The 21,606-nt window shown below is 40.0% G+C and overlaps 1 long non-coding RNA gene across 1 annotated transcript in view; it reads right to left on the bottom strand.

The window, feature by feature from the left end:
- Positions 1–778: 778 nt before the first annotated feature.
- The window catches only part of LOC311098999, a 49,984-nt gene continuing 29,156 nt past the window's right edge, over positions 779–21,606 (bottom strand). Inside the window, exon 3 of the long non-coding RNA XR_014609670.1 lies at positions 779–1,226. This is a non-coding gene — a long non-coding RNA (uncharacterized lncRNA). The remainder of the gene's footprint in view (positions 1,227–21,606) is intronic.

Here is a 21,606-nt window from a genome sequence, read left to right as displayed (position 1 = left end):
AGGTCTGTGAGAGCCAGAAATCTTGCTTGTTTGTAGGTGAGCAAATACTTATTTTCCACCATAATTTGCAAATAAATTCATAAAAAATCCTACAATGTGATTTTCTGGAGAAAAAAATTCTCAATTTGTCTGTCATAGTTGACGTGTACCTATGATGAAAATTACAGGCCTCTCTCATCTTTTTAAGTGGGAGAACTTGCACAATTGGTGGCTGACTAAATACTTTTTTTCCCCACTGTATAATACGGTGTTTACAGTGTGTGTGTTTGTGTGTGTGTGTGTTGTGATAGGAATTAGTAATGACTGTGTGTTTTGATCCACAGTGCATGGCCCCATTTACAGTCTTTGAGGTCTGCGTCTTGCTATCTACCAAAGGACTTGATCAGAGGTCTGATTAAAGGCTTGGTACCTCCCGCATACCTGATAATAAACATCAGATCTCTGCTCCACTACAGTGAATGGGGCCAAGACATAATGTAAGTGTTGGCCCATACAAGTTAAGTAAGGCCCAACATGTACATATACATTGCAACACGTGACCTAAAACCCCCCAAGGAAAACCATTAATATGATGAAGTGCCCTGAAAATAATTTGTCTTTGGTGTATTTCTTTGGTGTATTGGCAAAAAACAGCTAACGGCAAAGAGCTGGAGACTACTGACGAAAAGAGCTGCATTATAGATAGAGAACAGCATTGGGGACAGAGGCATTGACACTTTGTTTGGAGAATTGGAGAATAGTTTATTTGAGAATGTTTCTACTTTTTCACGTGGTTTGTCTTAGCAAGATATCAAACAGAAAATGATTTTTTTTTGTTCCAAAAAATCATTGTTTGTTTTGTGTGTGTGTGCGTGCGTGTGTGTGTGCGTGCGTGTGTCTGCGCATGCATGTGCATGTGTGTATGCGTGTGTACGTGCATAGGGGCATGTGTATGTGTTTACGATTCTACTCATGTGTGTTTCATTTGCTCCCTCATGTCGACCATTTCCCATGGCCCTATTAGACTATACAAAAACAGAGCTGTCCCAGCGAAAGCAGCAACATGCACCTCTCCAAACTAGCTGGTGATTTGCATAAAAGAGAGCATCATTAGCATTTATAGCTGGGTAATGAAAATGGAAAAAGGGGAAAGATGGGGAAAAAGCTTCCCGTTCCCCTCCGATTCTCTTTAATCTGACAGGATGGGCCGTTTCCAGGACCTCCTCCAACTCACTGTGTCAGCTCAGCTAGAGATAGAGAGGGGGGAGAAAAGGGGGGAGGAGAGAGAAAGAGGTGTTAGAGAGAATAGGGGGAGAGAAGAGAGATCCATGTGATATACAGTGTTTCTTGTATAGCTCAGCCATATTTCCTATAATTCTGTCATACATCTTTATACACTAGTAGTATCATTAAATATTTTTGCTTTAGTCAGCTGGTATAATTTTCATTGTTATGGCAATGCCATAGAGAGGCTGCAAACAACTACTAGGTAATCACTGAATATCCTTAATGCATGATGGAGTAGAGATGGCTATACAGTGCTATATACAGTACATAATCCGATTAAAAAATATGTACCTTTATTGGGGTAAAATAAAATAATATCGATATTACATTGTCTTTCATGTGGTCCTCATTACAATGTCTTACTTCCCCAATCAATTATATTCTAATGAGGAGGAAGTACCTATCGAATTGACCAATAGGGGTCAGTAGATTTCCACCCAAAAGGAAACAAGCTAAATTCTCCTTTGTCTTCTCTGAACTCCACCACTCTACATTTGTTTTATTATTGACCATTTATCATGGAAATTGTCAGAGTTAAAACGCTGCTTTTGTGCAGTGATCTGCCTCTATTGGATTACAATAAATGTATTTTTTGTATAAAGAATTTAACCAAAAAGTAAAATGATTATTCCGTATAAAGTGAAAGCACCGGCCTTTGACATGTATTTGCTGGTGTAGATCCCCACCTCCCCTGAGATACGGGTATAGTAAAGCTTTATTAAATATCTCAATGATGTATTCAAACAATAGCTCTTTTATGTGTAAAGATGTCACTCTTGAAGTATCATTATGGAGGACATGGAAATATTGCAGCAGAAGAAGTGGAGCAATAACAATAAAAATCTGTTTTGTAATATGATCAGGAGCCACATTAGTCAAGGTAATATATCTCCTTTGGGCCGCAAGGTGCACCTTTCTGGTGTTTGAATCATTTTTGTTTGCTTTGTGGTGGATATTGTGAGTTCAACTGTATGTCAGCCGTGAAATGAAGAGTCACTTGCATGTCAAATCATGAGAAATGCAAGACATTATTGCATTTAATATGGAGTCATTGTAAAGGTAAAGGGTTATGTTTAATAGATTTATGCAAATTATTTATAGGCTATAGGTACATTTGATACAGGGAGACACTTCTTTGCATTACCACTCTTAAATCGAACAATTAGCCTACAGCTTTAAATAATTTCAGACTGGAATGATTGAAAATGTCAGCCTTTGAAAGTCACTCTCACCAAATAGAGTTCAAAGTACTTTTGAAATGACAATGTCTTCACGTCCACCCAACATACAGTGGCTTGCAAAAGTATTCAGACCCCTTGGATTTCTTCACATTTTATTGTGTTACAAAGTGGGATTAGAATTGGATTTAATTGTCATTTTTTGTCAACAATCTACATGAAATACTCTGTAATGTCAAAGTGGAAGAAAGATTCATTAAAACAAAGCAAAGATTAATAGAAATGAAATAACTAGAATATAGTCGTTGCATAAGTATTCTGCTCCCTGAGTTAATACATGTTAGAAACACCTTTGGCATCGATTACAGCTGTGAGTCTTCTTGGATAAGTCCATAAGAGCTTTGAACACTTGGATTGTGCAATATTTGGCCATTATTCTTTTTAAAATTCTTCAAGCTCTGTCAAGATGTTGGGGATGATGGACATTTTCAAGTCTTGCCATGGATTTTCAAGCAGATTTAAGTCAAAACTGTAACTTGGCCACTCAGGAACATTCACTGTCTTCTTGGTAAGCAACTCCAGTGTAGATTTGGCCTTGTGCTGTAGGTTATTGTTCTCCCAGTCTCTGGTGTAAAGCAGACTGAAGAAGGTTTTGCTCTAGGATTTTGCCTGTGCTTAGCTCCATACCGTTTCTTTTTATCCTGAAAAAATCCCCAGTATTTGCAGATGTCAAGCATACCCATACCATGATGCAGCCACCACCATGCTTCAAAATAAGGAGGCAGTTACTCAGTGATGTGTTGTGGCAGTTACTCAGTGATGTGTTGTGTTGGATTTGCCCCAAACATAAGGCTTTGCATTTAGGCAATTTTTTTGGCAGTATTTCTTTAATGCCTTTTTGCATACAAGATGCATGTATTGGAATATTTTTATACTTTACATTTTTTATCCTCAGTTTTCTACCCTCACAGACATTGAACTCTGTAGCTGTTTTACAATCACAAATGGCCTCATGGTAACATCCCTGAGCAGTTTCATTCCTGTCCTGCAGCTCAGTTCAGAAGGAGGATGTTATCTTTGATGTGTCTGCTTAAAGAGATATTCAATGCCTGATTTGTTATTGTTACCCATCTACAATCACTGCCCTTCATTATGAGGCTCCCTGGTCTTTGTAGTTGAATCTGTGCTTGAAATTCAATACTTGACTGAGGGAACTTACAGATGTTGTATGCATGGGGGACAGAGGAAGGGTTAGTCATTCAAAAATCATGTCAACCCCTATTATTTCACACAGAGTGAGTCCATGTAACTTATTATGTGGTTTGTTAAGACCAATTTTACTCCTGAACTGATTTAGTCTTGCCTAAACAAAGGGGCTGAATAAATTATATCACCTCTTCACCTAGTAATTATTTGTTCCCTAGTCTATTGGTGCACCAGTGCGTCAATCTAAGTAAAATAAAATAAAAAATCCCCATCAAAATCTGTCAGTTTAATCTAGAGATATCTGTTTTGCATGGGATGCGTCTCAATTCCCCGCATCCGCCTATGGCGGCCTTCCGCATCTGCGGTGGAAGATGGCCGAGCTAAAGCGATGTTTGTCAAACCATGAGACATCCCGAAAATCATTATTCTCAAGAAAACGTCTGCAGTGTCCGAACGGTTTGGCCTATGGAAAGGTGAGTTTCTCCCGAAGACAATGGTGTTCTCCTTTTTGCTCTATGTCCACCACAAGTGTCACAGGACTCTTCTGAAGGTAACCAGTACAAAAAAAAATATGAATGGAAGCATGGAGGTAGTTTTGTGTCTACCCCCAAAAAGGGGTTAAATGTGTAAAAAAAAATATATATATATATATATATCTATATATATATTTCCTGAGATTTCCTATATATCCTAGATATAGGACAGACACTTCAAAACCTTATTCCATAGGATGTATTGCCATTTCTGAATGTGTTATTCAATACGTTTCTATGGGCTATAGTAGTAAAGGCCAAATTCTATATTTTCTCAAATCATATATAGTTATACCTAAAGGGGTCCTAAAATTCAAAATCAAATAGCTAAACGGTCCATGGAATGACCATTCAACAGCTTAGACTTTTAAGAATTAAAATATCCCTTAACTCTGAGGTACATTTTTTCCACTTGTCTCTCATGAGTTTCTCTCTATGTGATGATGGATATATTCAACATCATAGACAATTACAACATTTAACTTCAAAGATGGGTTACTCTCAGTTGCTGATTAATGCTATTTTACATCTATCTATTTGTACAACGTTTTCAGTCCTAATACCGTGGACATGTAGCCACTCTCTTGTATAGCAGCTAGCTGGGTTGTGTATTAGCCCTGGTCTCCAGAGAGCGTTGGTCTCCCTGATGGGATGTCACCAATGCGAGACTGCAAGGCGGATCTCCCTCAATTAATCCACCATTAGATGCCACCGATTCACGACTCACTGCTTTTGGTAACTGTGTTGCTGCTCAAATCTAATTACTCTCTTCTCCACTCCTCCTCCCTCCTTCCTCCCCCCCCCCCCCCCCCCCCCTCTCTCTCTCTATCTCTCTCTCTCTCTCGCTCTCGCTCTCTCTCTTCTCCTCAGAACAAATGACGGTCCTCTGCTCCTAGAAGCCCTGTGGTTGGACGTTTTATTGCTCTCTTTCTCTCCTCCTCTCTCTCTCCCTCTCTTTCTCCTCCTCTCTCGCTGTCTCTCCCTCAGTCTCTCAGTCCCTCTTTATCCGTCCGTGAGTTTGTTTGCCTTGGCGAGTGCAACATCTGGCTCTGATCAGTGGCTTTCCTATCTTCTTGTTTTTCTTTTCAATTGTTTCCCTTACTGAGTGAGCTGTGCCTACGTTATCTACCACCTGCGCATCCTGGAAGAGTGCATCTCCGGGACTAGAAAGACTGGCTGGCTGGCTGGTTGGCTGGTTGCCTTACTGATTTGACTGACAGACTCTGTGGGTCTTGGGTGCTTTGGGGCTGTGGCGTCCAGCACAGAGGCTGAAGGTATACAGGGGGGGTTACGCCCGTTTCACTGCACCGGCGGCAGCAGTAGGAGCACATATTTCCCTGTGCTCTCTCTGTGCTCCCTGCTCTCACTTGCATAGTAACCCACATAAATCAAGCATGGAACGGGGCCGCACGGTGGCGTCGGCAGCAGCTGCAGCCTTAACGATCCCAGTCTTCTCCTCGCAGGTGAGGCGAGCGTCAGACGACTGACTCCCCGGCATTGTGCACAGTGGAAGGGAAGCTCTCTCTCAGGAGGAACAGGAATTTAAGGGTAAGCCTACTTCAGCGGATGGGGGATTCATGCAGATTCACCACGACTTTCCCTTTTAATTCTATGATCATTTATTTTGAGGGGAATTTTTTATATATATATTTTTTCAACATTTTGTGTCAGAGTGAAGCATGATGTGTGTGTAATCTTGTCATTGTCAGTGTCCGGTTTGGTGGATTTCTATGGATTTGTAAACTGTGTGGTTAACCATTAACATATTAATGGGATTCTCCATTCTGCAATTAAATGACAATCATTGCTTGACGGTGAGGTGACCTGTCAAGGAGCTACTGTCACGGTGTGTGTGTGTGTGCGTGTGTGTGTGTGTGTGTGAAAGAGAGGTGGAAATTACAGACCAAAGACGGATCTGGAGAACGACAGCTCTTCTCTCTCCTCTCTATCATTATCCCTCAATTTTCCATATTTTCATGGCACCTCCTTTTTTTGTATCTCTCTCTTTCTAGTATCACTCCCTAGCTGTCGTTAGGCTCTTGTAGGAGGGTTACATTTAAGCTTTCAAGGCTTCAACAGTCTTATTTTGCTAACACCGAAAGTATTCAAATAATATCAAAGAGTAGTCCCTGAATCGTAACCCAGGTTGTCTGTTGTACGTCTGTTGGCGTTTCCGCCTTCTCTCTGTCCCTGCCATACTCTGGTGTAGTTGTAGATGTCTGCTATAGAACTGTAGCGGAGCTGTCCACAGAGGTGGTGCTGAAATCTGCTCCTCCTCTGTTTGCTCTCTGTGTCTCTGCTTTCTCTCAGTGTTGTCTCAGTAGAAGGGCTGTGGTTGGAAGTCATCAACCCTAGTATGAACACTGCACTGGAGTAAGACAAGTCAGAGAGCAGTAGGGGCTCTGTTAGTAATATAGCTTCTCTAGTCTCAGGCGTATTATTTGAATCAATGTTGGGACTGAGTTGGTAGAACACACTCAGATCCTTTATATGGTCGCTTTTAGGTTGTTTGAAGAAGATGACCAAAAAGGGTTGTTTGAATAAGATGACCTGTGTGTCCGTTTGATGGGGCATCTGTCGGTCTCTCTGGTTTTTATTGGTGTTTATGTGTATGGTGGTTCCTATTTGCAGTGGTTCTGTGCTCAATGGAGCATATGACTGTGTTTGAGTTTAAATGTAAAGTATAGCTCTTACTGTTCTCAGTGGTGTAATGTTGCTGACATTAAAGGTGTTCTCATTGTCAATTGCAGGAAGAAGACCCTTTGAGTTTCATTTATACAGTACACTTACCGGATTACTAAATGGGAAAGATCTTTATTATTTTTTCATTTTAAAGCTGCATATTTCTTTCCACTTTAATTAATTTTGGAGTAATTTTAGAGTGTGTGTGTATGAACTGGTCAAATGTACAGTTGATATGGAAATATGTGTCCAAGTGCGATAGTGTTAATATGGTGTTTTAGTCTGTTCAATTCCTTCGCACAACCATGTCTTGTGTTTCAGTTTTACACAAAATGGTAGGTAGGGCACGTATTATCTCAGCAATGCTTTAATAAAGTATTACTATTTATCAAGTACAAATGTGTAGTAATCATACATGTTCAAATTGCCCTTTCTCTTTTTTTGGCAGAGACAAGAGGTTCATAATCATACTCCGATTTTACAATAAAATGTGCCAAACATATACAAATACCATAGACTTAGGAAGGAAAAAACATATCCACTCAACAGTAATGATACTGTTCAAAAATAGAAAAATAAATAAATCCAAAAACACATGCTGTGCGCTGTCAAATCATAGGAGCAGACATAGCCTTAGTGAATTCCATTCACACGGTACATTCACACGGTACATTGTAAAACACACTCACACACACATGCCTCCCCTCTGTCATTTGGCCACAGAAAGCCTCTGCCCCCCTCAGAAAACGAGAACTCTAATAACAGTCATTGTTCCTGTTTCTGACAGCCTTCATTGCAGGGCCGTATCTTTTTTCTCCTTTTTTCCAAATGATCTGTAATTTGCCTCCCGCTGCTAATGGATTTTTCCTTTATGACTGTCTTTTGTGCAATATGCGTGTTTCATGTGTGCATGTGTGTGTCTGCGTGTTCTTGTGTGTGTGCATTTCTGTGTGTGCGTGTGTGAGTGTGTGTGTACTTGAATGTAGTGGGCCTAGACCACAGTTGACTATTAATGAAGCTGGCAATCGTGATGTTAAAGGCGGGCTTGAAAGGCCATGGTTTCCATAGCAAGCCCTCGAGACATTTGCCACTCATTTATCCAGTTGTGTTTATTTACTTATTTGCTTATGCATGTTTGTTTATCTAACTAGCATTTTCTTTTTGTTCCAGGGCACTCATTTAGCTTGGATTTGCATCAGTAAAAGCTGATTGCCCCGTGCCACAGAGGAGTGCAATCGAATGAAGGGAATTCGGAGGAGAGGAAAGGTCTGATTGGTGCCTGCAGGTAAGAGCTCCACTAACGAGACATAAACTTTCTAGTTCCTCCTTCTGTACACACACACACACACACACACACGCACACACGCACACACGCACACACACACACACGCACGCACGCACGCACGCACACACACACGTGCATATACACATAGAAACACACACGCAGGCACACTCACCCCTCCCATCACAGCACCAGTTCACAAATGCACAGTGTCTTCATTTCTGTTTGCAGAACACATCTAACATGGAAGGCCCCACCTGCCCCATCCTCGGGCAGCAGGCCATCTTCAATCAATCACTCAGCCCATAGAGAACATGACATCACTCAGGCTCACACCACTATTGAGGACCTCTGAGTTCCCCTGCTGCTGTCCCCAATGACCTCTCTTCTCTTCCTCCCCCTCCTTCTCTGTGACTCTCTTCGGTGACGGGTATTCTTGGGTGGATAATACGGATCACGTTGTTATTGCTTAAGAATACGCGTAGTTGAGGAGAGTCCTCTCGACACTGACTTGGAGGAGCTAAAGGAGCTAACGTCCTGCTGCATGAGCCAAAGTAGAGCCAGGATGACTGCCTGGTTTCCATATCCAGGACCATTTATCAAGCAACTAGACAGATTAACAAAGCCTAATTACTTTACTAGGCTTTCAGCTCTGCTTTCCAGCCCCTATAGACACTAGCAGCAAAGACAGAAAGACAGACAGAGGGAGAGAGAGAGAGAGAGAGAGAGAGAGAGAGAGAGAGAGAGAGAGAGAGAGAGAGAGAGAGAGAGAGAGAGAGAGAGAGAGAGAGAGAGAGAGAGAGAGAGAGAGAGAGAGAGAGAGAGAGAGAGAGAGAGAGAGAGAGAGAGAGAGAGAGAGAGAGAGAGAGAGAGAGAGAGAGAGAGAGAGAGAGAGAGAGAGAGAGAGAGAGAGAGAGAGAGAGAGAGAGAGAGAGAGAGAGAGAGAGAGAGAGAGAGAGAGAGAGAGAGAGAGAAGCTTATTAAACTTTTACAGTTACCTCTCCCAGGATGTTTTTTTGCAGTAGGCTATATCTTATTATTGTGCACTGTAATATGATTTGATTACCCATTCTGACGAATATTGTGTCTTCTGTGTATCGACTCCACCAGTGTTTATTTATTATTTAGCATTTTGTACAATTTGTTCATTTTGGCTTCCGGATGAAACAGGCTATTATGTTCGTTTTCACTTTAGGGAGTTGTGTCTTGTAATACAGGCTTGCTTGGTGTAGTAATGGACATTTGTATTGGTCTTAAAAATACACAGGCCTCTTACGCAACATTTAGCTTGCATATAAATAGATTTTGTGGTAACACAGTTTCTGGCTTAAGGACTACTGCCCAGAGATGGCCATATTGCCTGTGGATACGTCATTGAGAGTGAAAGAGTAGATTGGGAGAATATGTTGGGAGAATGAGAAACTATGTGAGGGTGAACTTTAACCCAAAATATGTATATTATACCTCAGTCCTGTGTATCAATACAAATGGGAACTCCATGACAGAGAGCTGGTTGTTAGTGATCACAGAGTAAATATCAAAACTCCGAGAAACTGTACTGGCGCATTTAATTTATTCCACAATCTTGCGGCATACAGGCCGTCCCTCTGAAGATAAATTCTGCAAGCCCAGTAACATCATTCCCTGACTTAATGCGTTTGCGACAAAGGGACATTCTCATTCAAAATGATTTGCACATCAAGAAGAGTCATTACGTTTTAATGGTGTCGGGAAACGACCCTCTCTTAGCTTACGCTGGTGGAAATCAATGAGCCCTGCATTACAGTGTTATTGTGACGGTCATTTTCTGCTGAATCAGGCTGTTTAATTTCTTGCCCTTCGACAAATCATCCACCGACTCTTATCAATTTGGCCAGAGAGCTTACGTTTGATTGCATTAGATGGAATCAAATAAAATAAATAAAATAATTGAAGTTCCTCTAAAAATGACATGACATCTCGAGTCTGCTATGAATCTAATGTTCCTATCAATCTCAAGCTTATATAAGACTGAAAGGAGAAGGCAGATGTCTGTTCTAGCCTCTATTGAATCTATTTGTACTGTCATAATTAAATCCTACCACTAGGGGAGCCCTGTAGCTCACAGCCAGACAATGAACTCAATGAACTGTTTTCTAAGGATAATTACTTTCTCAGCATTACCTATGAATCTACACTGTTAGCAAAGCTATGTGTTTGGCAGTACAAATGGGCATGCTTTTGACAATCTGTTCATTCAGTTTATGACCTTTTGAACATCATTTTGTCATCAGACATTTTCTTTAATTGATTAATTGATTGTATCTATTTTTCTGACATGTTGAAAACCCAGACAATCTGTAAAATCGTATGGACTGAAAACAATATGACAAACAATAAACAAAAAATTTGAAATATGTGACAGCTTATGTGATTTTATCATGTTAATCATGTCCATCATTTTTTAAATCTCTGTAATACAAAACAAATGAGAGGATATTAATTCAATCTCAATTGTGATGCCTTTGGAGTGTTATGGCTAAATCTGATCCCAGGACACTTACTCTTTACTCTTCAATTATTCCCCTCTGATTGTCTGACTCTGGCTGCCCTCTCTCCGCCAGCAGAATAATGTCGTCTCCACACATAAGCTCCCCTTAATCGATAGACAATTCCTCTCGATTAGCAAGAGGCCAGACAAAGATAAAGACTTTGGCAGTTTTTTGTGGGTGTTTAAACTGTTGGTCGTAGAACCAGAACCTTAATTTGGTAACTAAGATGTGTTGTAATTTTAAAGGAGTTAGTTATGCCTGGCTAGTTTTAACAATGCATTGCAAATGGAGGACTTCAGAGACTTGCTAAGCAAAGGCTAACACACAGGCTTTAATAATGACACAGAGTAATGCACCACGTCTAAATCATACACCAGATAGATCATCCTCTCCTCCAAGATGTAGAGTTGTCTGTCAGAGCAATCTACTGAACAAAAATATAAACGCAACATGCAACAATTTCTATGTTTTTACTGAGTTACAGTTCATATAAGGAAATAAATCATTTGAAATCGATTTATTAGGCCCTAATCTATGGATTTCACATGACTGGGCAGGGGTGCAGCCATGAGTGGGCCTTGGCGGGCATAGGCCCACCCATTCCTCATCATGCTGTTTAATCAGCTTCTTGATATGCCACACCTGTCAGGTGGATTTATTATCTTGGCAAAGGAGAAATGCTCACTAACAGGGATGTAAACACATTTGTTGCAAAAATTTTAGAGAAATACGCTTTTTGTTTGTATGGAACAGTTCTGGGATTGTATATTTCAGCTCATGAAACATGGGACCAAGACTTTACGTTGCGTTTATATTTTTGTTCAGTGCAGTTCAGAGGCAATCTGTAGCCACTGTGCACAGATGTCAGTTCAACATCTATTTTTGATTTACACTACCGGTCAAAAGCTTTAGAACACCTACTCATTCAAGGGTTTTTCTTTCTTTCTTTTTTACTATTTTCTACATTGTAGAATAATAGTGAAGACATCAAAACTATGAAATAACACATATGGAATCATGTAGTAACCAAAAAGTTTCTTCAAGTGAAGTCGCAAAAACCATCAAGCGCTATGATGAAACTGGCTCTCATGGAGACCGCCACAGGAATGGAAGTCCCAGAGTTACCTCTGCTGCAGAGGATAAGTTCATTAGACTTACCAGCCTCAGAGATTGCAGCCCAAATAAATGTTTCACAGAGTTCAAGTAACAGACACATCCCAACATCAACTGTTCAGAGGAGACTGTGTGAATCAGGCATTCATGGTCGAATTGCTGTAAAAAAAAAAAACACTACTAAAGGACACCAATAAGAAGAAGAGACTTGCTTGGGCCAAGAAACACGAGCAATAGACATTAGTCCGGTAGAGATTTGTCCTTTGGTCTGGAGTCCAATTTGGAGATTTTTGGTTCCAACCGCCGTGTCTTTGTGAGACGCTGTGTGTGGGTGAACAGATGATCTCCGCATGTGTTTTCCCACCGTAAAGCATGGAGGAGGAGGTGTTATGGTGTGGGGGTGCTTTGCTGGTGACACTGTCTGTGATTTATTTAGAATAGCATGGCTACCACAGCATTCTGCAGCGATATGCCATCCCATCTGGTTTGGGCTTAGTGGGACTATCATTTGTTTTTCAACAGGACAATGACCCAACACACCTCCAGGCTGTGTAAGGGCTATTTGACCAAGAAGGAGAGTCATGGAGTGCTGCATCAGATGACCTGGCCTCCACAATCCCCCGACCTCAACCAAATTGAGATGGTTTGGGATGAGCCGGACCGCAGAGGGAAGAAAAAGCAGCCAACAGGTGCACAGCATATGTGGGAACTCCTTCAAGACTGTTGGAAAAGCATTCCAGGTGAAGATGGTTGAGAGAATGCCACGAGTGTGCAAAGCTGTCATCAAGGCAAAGGGTGGCTATTTGAAGAATCTCAAATATAAAATATATTTTGATTTGTTTAACACTTTTTTGGTTACTACATGATTACATATGTGTTATTTCATAGTTTTGATGTCTTCACTATTATTCTACAATGTAGAAAATAGTAAAAATCAAGAAAAACCCTGGAATGAGTAGGTGTGTCCAAACTTTTGCCTGGTACTGTATATGGCCAAGTTTTAACTGCATGTACATTCTCAATGAAGTAAGCATTAAATCACAACAATACTTTTTCAAACCTCTTAATATAGGAAAGAGGTGCCAATTCAAGAGTGCAACAGAATATTTATCAATAAAGAAAAACCCTTGAATGAGTAGGTGTTCTAAAACTTTTGACCGGTAGTGTACATTTGGTTCAGTTGTCAACTAATGTGAATTCAACATGAAATCAACAAAAAAAATCACCATGACATTGGATTTAGGTTAAAAGTTGGGTGGAAAAAATACATTTGCTTAGGTTGATGACTTTATGCAAATCCAATCAGTTTTCCACGTTGATTCAATGTCATCACATTTAATGAAGTGGAAACAACGTTGATTGAACCAGTTTTTGACAAGTGGGTACTCTCTTCAGACCCATTTTAAATACAGAAAGACAGAAAGGAGAGAGGGAATGAACACACACCTGAGAGTGTTCAAACAATCCAATTATCTCCGGTCTGTATGTAGTACACTGTGGCGTGGCTGAAGGTAATGGTTTGAAAAGTAATTTACCCCACAAAAATAAACAGATGTTCCTTTTCTTCCAGGACCTGGGCTTAATGTTCTGTTTGTTTGTCTTTTTGTCCTTATCCACCTCCGTAATCAAAGGTGTGTTAACCTTATCTGATATTCTAGAATTCCAATGCTGTGTTTCCTACCATCTTCGTGATTATAGAGCAGGCAGAACATTAGAACAGAAGTTGTAGTACAATATGTACAGTTCCTTCAGAAAGTTATTCATACCCTTTGACTTATTCCACATTTAGTTGTTACAGCCTGAATTCAAAATGGGTTAAATATGTTTTTTTTTCCACCCATCTATACAAAATACCCCATAATGACAAAGTGAAAACATGTTTTTACAAATTTTTGCAAATGTATTGAAAATGAAATACAGAAATATCTTATTTACATAAGTATTCACACCCCTGAGTCTCTACATGTTACAATCACCTTTGGCAGCAATTACAGCTGTGGGTCTTTCTGGGTAAGTCTCTAAGAGCTTTGCACACCTGGATTGTACAATATTTGCACATGATTCTTACAAAAATTCTACAAGCTCTGTCAAGTTGGTTGTTGATCATTGCTAGACTGCCGTTTTCAAGTCTTGCCATAGATTTTCAAGTCTTGCAATATACTTTCAAGCCGATTTAAGTCAAAACTGTAACTAGGCCACTCAAGAACATTATTTGTTGTCTTGGTAAGCAACTCCAATGTATATTTGGCCTTGTATTTTAGGTTGTTGTCCTGCTGAAAGGGGAATTTGTCTCCCAGTGTCTGTTGGAATGCAGACTGCACCAGGTTTTCCACTAGGATTTTGTCTGTACTTAACTCTATTCTATTTATTTTTATCCTAAAAAACTCCCTAGTCTGTGCCGATGAGAAGCATACCCATAACCTGATGCAGCCAACACCATGCTTTAAAATATGAAGAGTGGTACTTAGTGTTGTTATGTTAGATTTGCCCCAAACATAACACTTTGTATTCAGGACATAAAGAAAATGTCTTTGCCACATTTTTTGCAGTTTTACTTTAGTGGCTTATTGCAAACAGGATGCATGTTTTTGGAATATTTGTATTCTGTACAGGCTTCCTTCTTTTCACTCTGTCATTTAGGTAAGTATTGTCGAGTAACTACAATGTTGCTGATCCATCCTCAGTTTTCTCCTATCACAGCCATTAAACTCTGTGACTGTTTAAAAGTCACCATTGTCTTCATGGTGAAATCCCTGAGCGGTTCCTTCCGCTCCGGCAACTGAGTTAGGAAGGACGCCTGTATCTTTGTAGTGACTGGGTGTATTGATACACCATCCAAAGTGTAATTAATAACTTCACCATGCTCAAAGGGATATTCAATGTCTGCTTTTTGTACTCCTAAACTTAGTTAGGCTTGCCATAACAAAGGGGTTGAAAACTTATTGACTCAAGACATTTGAGCTTTTTATTTTTAAATAATTTGTACAAACGTGTTAAAACATAATTCCACTTTGACATTATGGGGTATTATGTGTAGGCCAGTGACACAAAATCTCAATTTAATCCATTTAAAATTCAGGCTGTAACACAACAAAATGTGGAAAAAGTCAAAGGGTATGAACACTTTCTGAAGGGACTGTACATACTCCTGCTTCTTCAACCTATTTTCTTTAAAAACAATTGTTCTATGACATCATGTTCTCTATTCTTTAAACTCAAATATTTTTTATTTGCCTTTGTGAACTGAGCTAACCCTTCTAATATGAATGGTTATCAGTGTATTATGAATCAGTGAGGTTAAACTACAGCAACACTCAATCCTAGCTTTACACCCTCTGACCCTAACATTAATCCAAACCTAACCGATCCTTCCCTAAACCTAACCCCAGCCTAAACCCAACCATAAACTAAAACACATGCTAAATGCTCTCCATTTCTGACCTGAATTCAAACATAACTCTCCTAAACCTCAGCCTGAACGTACTGTAAACCCCAGCATTAACTGAGGGTACGGTGATTGTATACCATCACGCCACATGGTCGCCATTTCCACCTAAAGATTCTGCCTGAAACACTTTACCTCTTTGTTGAAGAGCTCTCTACCAGAAGCTACCATTCTGAGCGGCTCACGCCTGCTGCAGAGATCCACAGATGTAACATTAAGTTAGATGAACTTCACGCACCACTGCTACCACACTGACAGCTCATCCAGCTCCTATATGTGCCAGTGGTACTCTGCAGATCTGCAGCCCCTAACTAAGCTTGTCATCTCTCCAACCAGCAGGTGAGGAGGCTGGAGATTATCTGCTATAGTACTGGATATCTAGCAGTACTCTATCATCTACACAGCACAAGTCATGTGCCTGGTTCACAATAAAAGGCTGACACGAACTGTACTGTGCTGGCTCTGATATTTTCTTTTGACATTGTCCATTCCAGCACAGTTTCCGCAATTATGGTGGATATGTAACCTGGTACATATTTTCGACGTCCGGAAAATAGGTTTTTCACCTTTCATTCAGCACCTAAAATGCACCTGACGTTGTAAAGACGTTGTAGATGTTGTAAAGACGTATTTTCCAGACGTTGAAATCAGGTGCATTTCAGGTGCTGAATGAAAGGTGAAAAAACTTATTTTCCAGAGGTGGAATTGTATTTTCCGGATGCTGAAAAGACATCATTTACAGACGTTGAAAATATGTATTTTTCGGTCATTGATTATACACTGAGTATAGAAAACATTAAGAACACCTTCTCTTTCCATGACATAGACTGACCAGGTGAATCCAGGTGAAAGCTATGATCCCTTATTGATGTTACTTGTTAAAACCATTTCAATCATTGTAGGTAAAGGGAAGGAGACAGGTTAAAGAAGGATTTTTAAGCCTTGAGACAAGTGAGAAATAGATTGTGTATGTGTGCCATTCAGAGAGTGAATGGGCAAGACAAAATATTTAAGTGCCTTTGAACAGGGTATGGTAGTAGGTGCCAGGTGCACCGGTTTGTTTCAAGAACTGCAACGCTGCTTGATTTTTCATGCTCAACATCTGTGTATCAAGATTGGTCCACCACCCAAAGGACATCCAGCCACTTTGACACAACCGTGGGAAGCATTGGATTCAATATGGGCCAGCACCAATGATCCCTCTAAACTGCAAGACTGTCGAGCAGCTCCCCGGAACTGCCGTGCAGAGCGCAGAAGAAAAATCAGCACGAGATTGAACTTCACTCAACTTTCTAGAGTGTCCCCTGTTAGTTAACACTATCAACGTTTCCCATTACTGTGGCAGTTGTGATCGAGTCAACACAATATTAGCCACTTTCAGTGCAACGTACCGAAACAAAACAAACTATGCAATAGATTTTGTTGTAGTCAGAACGCATCAGAGTAGGATTCTATTGCCCACGACTCAGAACGTACTCTACACAGACCAGTGCAGCATAGCCAATCAGAGCTGCAGTAGGCCTATATGCAAATAGACCATTGCCATTTACTTTGAACTGGGCTGTGTTTACACCTGTGGTCGTGAGTAGATGCGCTTGTTTTAAGATCAAAGCTGCATGTAGCCACGTGTGCACATTTTGTTAATATCCTTTGCTAGTTACTGAGTTATTAGCCCAGTTATAGATCATTTGTAGTCAGCAATAGGGGAGTGATTGTTTCCTACACGAGCACAAAACAAGTACATTTCTAGACATATTTGAAAAGCTAGTCAGGTAAAGAGCTTTTTTTTGTCTTAAAGGGGCAGTGTTGTATTTTGAGACGGGTTTGAATAAGCTAAGTAGCCAATAGGCAGAGGGTGGAATAATTTGTCTGATTCTCTGTAATAATGGTAAGTGGAATAATAATGCATTTTATTTTGTAAAGTGGTTTCTTGTATCAAACAACACAACATTTTTAGTCACCTCCTTGTCTGAAGGACAAGTGGATAAACAGGTTAATGTCAAGCCCTGCAAGTTTTTTTCAAAAGTCTCATGGAATGTTGGCCTACATTGAACACCACACATTGGCTGCTATTGTAGGCTGAATGATAGATCAGCTACAGTATTTCCATGTTAAAACAACAACACATTTCACTGCACTTATCTGGTGTATATATTTTTATATACAGTACCAGTCAAAAGTTTGGACACAGCTACTCATTCAAGAGTTTGTCTTTATTTTTACTATTTTCTACATTGTAGAATAATAATAACTATGAAATAACACATATAGTAACCCAAAAAGTGTAAAAACAAACCAAAATATTCATATTTTATGTTTTAAATTCCTTGATGACAGCTTTGCACACTATTGGCATTCTCGCAATCAGCTTCATGAGGAACGCTTTTCCAAAAGTCTTGCTTTTCCTTCACTCTGCGGTCCAACTCATCCCAAACCATCTCAATTGGGTTGAGGTTAGGTGATTGTGGAGGCCAGGTTATCTGATGCAGCACTCCATCCCTCTCCTTGGTCAAATAGCCCTTACACAGCCTGGAGGTGTGTTTTGGGTCATTGTCCTGTTGAAAAACAAATGATAGTCCCACTAAGCGCAAACCAGATGGGATGGTGTATCGCTTCAGAATGCTGTGGTAGTCATGCTGATTAAGTGTGCCTTGAATTCTAAATAAATCACTGACAGTGTCACCAGCAAAGCACCCCCACACCATCACACCTGCTCCTCCATGCTTCACGGTGGGAACCACACATGCAGAGATCATCTGTTCACCTACTCTGCGTCTCACAAAGACACAGCGGTTGGAACCAAAAATCTCAAATTTGGACTCATCAGACCAAAGGACAGATTTCCACCGGTCTAATGTCCATTGCTCATGTTCAAAGTTCTTGAAATGTTCTGTATTGACTGACCTTGTCTTAAAGTAATGATGGACTGCCATTCTTCTTTGCTTATTTTAGCTGTTCTTGACATAATATGGACTTGGTCTTTTACCAAATAGGGCTATCTTCTGTATACCACCCCTACCTTGACACAACACAACTGATTGGCTCAAACGCATTAAGAAGGAAAGAAACTCCACAAATTAACTTTTAAGAAGGCACACCTGTTAATTTAAATGCATTCCAGGTGACATCCTCATGAAGCTGGTTGAGAGAATTCCAAGAGTGTGCAAAGCTGTCATCAAGGCAAAGGGTGGCTACTTTGAAGAATCTCAAATATAAAATATATTTTGATTTGTTTAACACTTTTTTGGTTACTACATGATTCCATATGTGTTATTTCATAGTTTTGATATCTTCACCATTATTCTACAATGTAGAAAATAGTAAAAATCAAGAAAAACCCTGGAATGAGTAGGTGTGTCCAAACTTTTGCCTGGTACTGTATATGGCCAAGTTTTAACTGCATGTACATTCTCAATGAAGTAAGCATTAAATCACAACAATACTTTTTCAAACCTCTTAATATAGGAAAGAGGTGTCAATTCAAGAGTGCAACAGAATACTTATTATTGCTCCCATCTGTTAGCGTTTTCAAAAGCTTTAAACTGGCAGCGATAATGTTCAAAGTAGTCCAGCCTACATAATAAACAGACCACTTCAACTACAATAACATTCTCAGTAACGGTTACATAATAGTTTTTTTCTTGCTATGACTTTGATATGTCATTGTTTATCTTCTTTAGTTGAAGTCGCTCTGGATAATAATGTCTGCTGAATGACCAAAATGTAAATGTTGAAACAAATAAATGCAAAGCATGCTGGGTATTATTCTAATGAGCTTCGCCCCCAAACAAGTACAAATTTGCTCGGTGCGGCCCAGATCCAAATCTGAACTAATCATAGATGTCCAGGCTATGTCTTACAAGTTTGAACATCACAGTATGGTACGGCACATTTTAGTACAGTAGAGCACATTAGAGCACAGTAGAGTACAGTACAGTACGGAACGGTATGGTACAGGACAGTAGAGTTTTATTCAGTAGAGTATAGTACAGTATGGAACAGTACAGTACAGTACAGTACAGTACAGTGGAGTTTAATTCAGTAGAGTACAGTAGAGTACAGTACAGTAGAGTTTAATTCAGTAGAGTAGAGTACAGTATAGAACAGTAGAGTTTATATCAGTAGAGTACAGTACAGTTTAATTATAATACAGTACACTATACTTTACTTTTCTTTACTGTACTCTGCTGTGCTCTACTGTATTGTGCTGTACTGTGCTGTCCAAACATGTGAAACATAGATGTCTATGATTCGTTCAGATTTTGTCCGGACTGGACAAATCTTAACCAATTATAGACGTCTTTGTCTGGGCCAAATCAAAGCATGTCCGGACCGCACCAAATCTGAACCAAACATATACGTTCTTGGATGTTTAAAGGCTGGTCTGGAATGCACAAAAAAAGACCACAAAAAGACGTCCGGTCCTGAGAGGACCAAAAAAAGACGTCCAAAAGACACCGTCTGTAAATGCTTAGTGGGCTACATTGCATATGCATCATTGGAATAGTTCCTTTATTCTGCTTAATGTTCCATTGATGCTTTAAAAAAAAAATCTCTTAATACCAATAATCATTTGCGATGTATTCCAATCTAAAGAGATGAAAAATAAGTAGTACACGATAAGGAACTAAATGGCCATGTCCGCCACACTAATGCAACAGCAGAATTGCAAACTGAGGTTCAGATCTGGCCAAGTATAAAGCAATGGGGGACCAGAGTTCTCTCTCTCTCTCTCTCTCTCTCTCTCTCTCTCTCTCTCTCTCTCTCTCTCTCTCTCTCTCTCTCTCTCTCTCTCTCTCTCTCTCTCTCTCTCTCTCTCTCTCTCTCTCTCTCTCTCTCTCTCTCTCTCTCTCTCTCTCTCTCTCTCTCTCTCTCTCTCTCTCTCTCTCTCTCTCCTCTGATTGCTTTGTGTGTAAGCCCTGACCTTTTGGAACATAATCATCTCCTGGAGGCTGCACACAGACCCTTGTTTACTCCATCATCTGGTCTCCACTCTCCCACTTCTCTCCCTCTCTTTCCTCCCTCTCTTTCTTCCCTCTCTCTCTCCATATCTTTAATTATTCTGTGATAATTAGTCCAGCAGGGCATTTTCATCTGCATTGATAACACACACACGCACACACCACTAAAACGATACCCAGTAGAGTTCTCTTAAAAGGTACAATTAAAAATGTTTTTGCTGCCGGTGTGCATCTACTGTATAAGAATGTATTTGTGTGTGTGTGTAATTTAACTGAGTCAGGGCCACTGGTCTGTTGGAATGAGAGCTCTGAGAGAAATGGGGTGCTATGGAGTCTTCTCACTGTCAAAGCTCCTCCTGTTCTGTGAATCCAAAGGTTGGTGACACGTTCACAGACACCTTCAGCTTGCTTTATGCTTTTCGGCTTGGTGTTATTGGAGGCATTTTACAGAGGTGTTGTCGTTTTGCTACACACTTCAACCTGAATATCTCCAGCCCTGTTGGTTCTATGCTCCTCAGCAGCCCGACCTGTATAAGGATACAAATGTCCTGTGTTTCTTTTCTTAGATGGATGTGAAAGGGACATTTGATAGTCAACGTGTGTATTGTTTGTTGCTTTCCCACAATAAATCAATATTTGAGCATATTTTTTGGAAATAACTTGTATATCTTTGTGTGCTGCCTGCATGGCGAGCAGATATTTCGGCAGTATACAACACGCTGCACCTCGTTGCCTTCTGACGGGAAGTGTGAAAATAAACAGACACAGAGTGATGCTCTCCCAGAGTTCTTTGTTTTCTTTTGAAAAAAATGGACACGCTCGCTGGAATTCTAAATCAACAGTTGCCAGATTTGTTTGCACTGAACTGACACATTGACACACATAGCAGTGAATCCTTCTGTTTAACAAATGGCTTGGCAAGCCAGGGCCGTCTCGAAGATCAAAGAAAGAGTGCCTTCTTCTGCTTTCACCAGTTTTTTTCACAGCATCACAATAACACAATAACTCTGCGACTGAGAGCTTTTGGATAGTGTTCGGTTGGCAGAACAAATTATTTTATTTAAAGCGCATGTATTGGCTTGGTCATGGTTTTGGAAATGATTGTCTTTGCTAATCCTACAGCAGGTCTTTATGTAAAACATGCTCTTGCCAGGACCTACAGAGAACATCTATTGGTTAATGTATTGTAGACATTTCACACTGGCTTCCAGTATTAATGTTGATTAGGGCTGTCAAACAATACAATTATTTTATTGAGTTAATTGCAGGATTTGCTGTTATTAATCACAAATTCTGAATTTACTCAAATTAAGCTGCAATTTAAGATCATTCATACAAAAAAAACATTACAAGAATATTGACGTCTTGATTTTATCTAAAGTAACAGTTAGCAAAATTAGGTGAATTGA

The sequence above is a fragment of the Coregonus lavaretus genome, assembly GCF_964263955.1.
Source record: "Coregonus lavaretus genome assembly, chromosome: 23".
NCBI classification, from domain to species: Eukaryota; Metazoa; Chordata; class Actinopteri; order Salmoniformes; family Salmonidae; genus Coregonus; species Coregonus lavaretus.
Note: the sequence above shows the minus strand (reverse complement) of the source record. Positions and strands in the feature narration are given on the sequence as shown.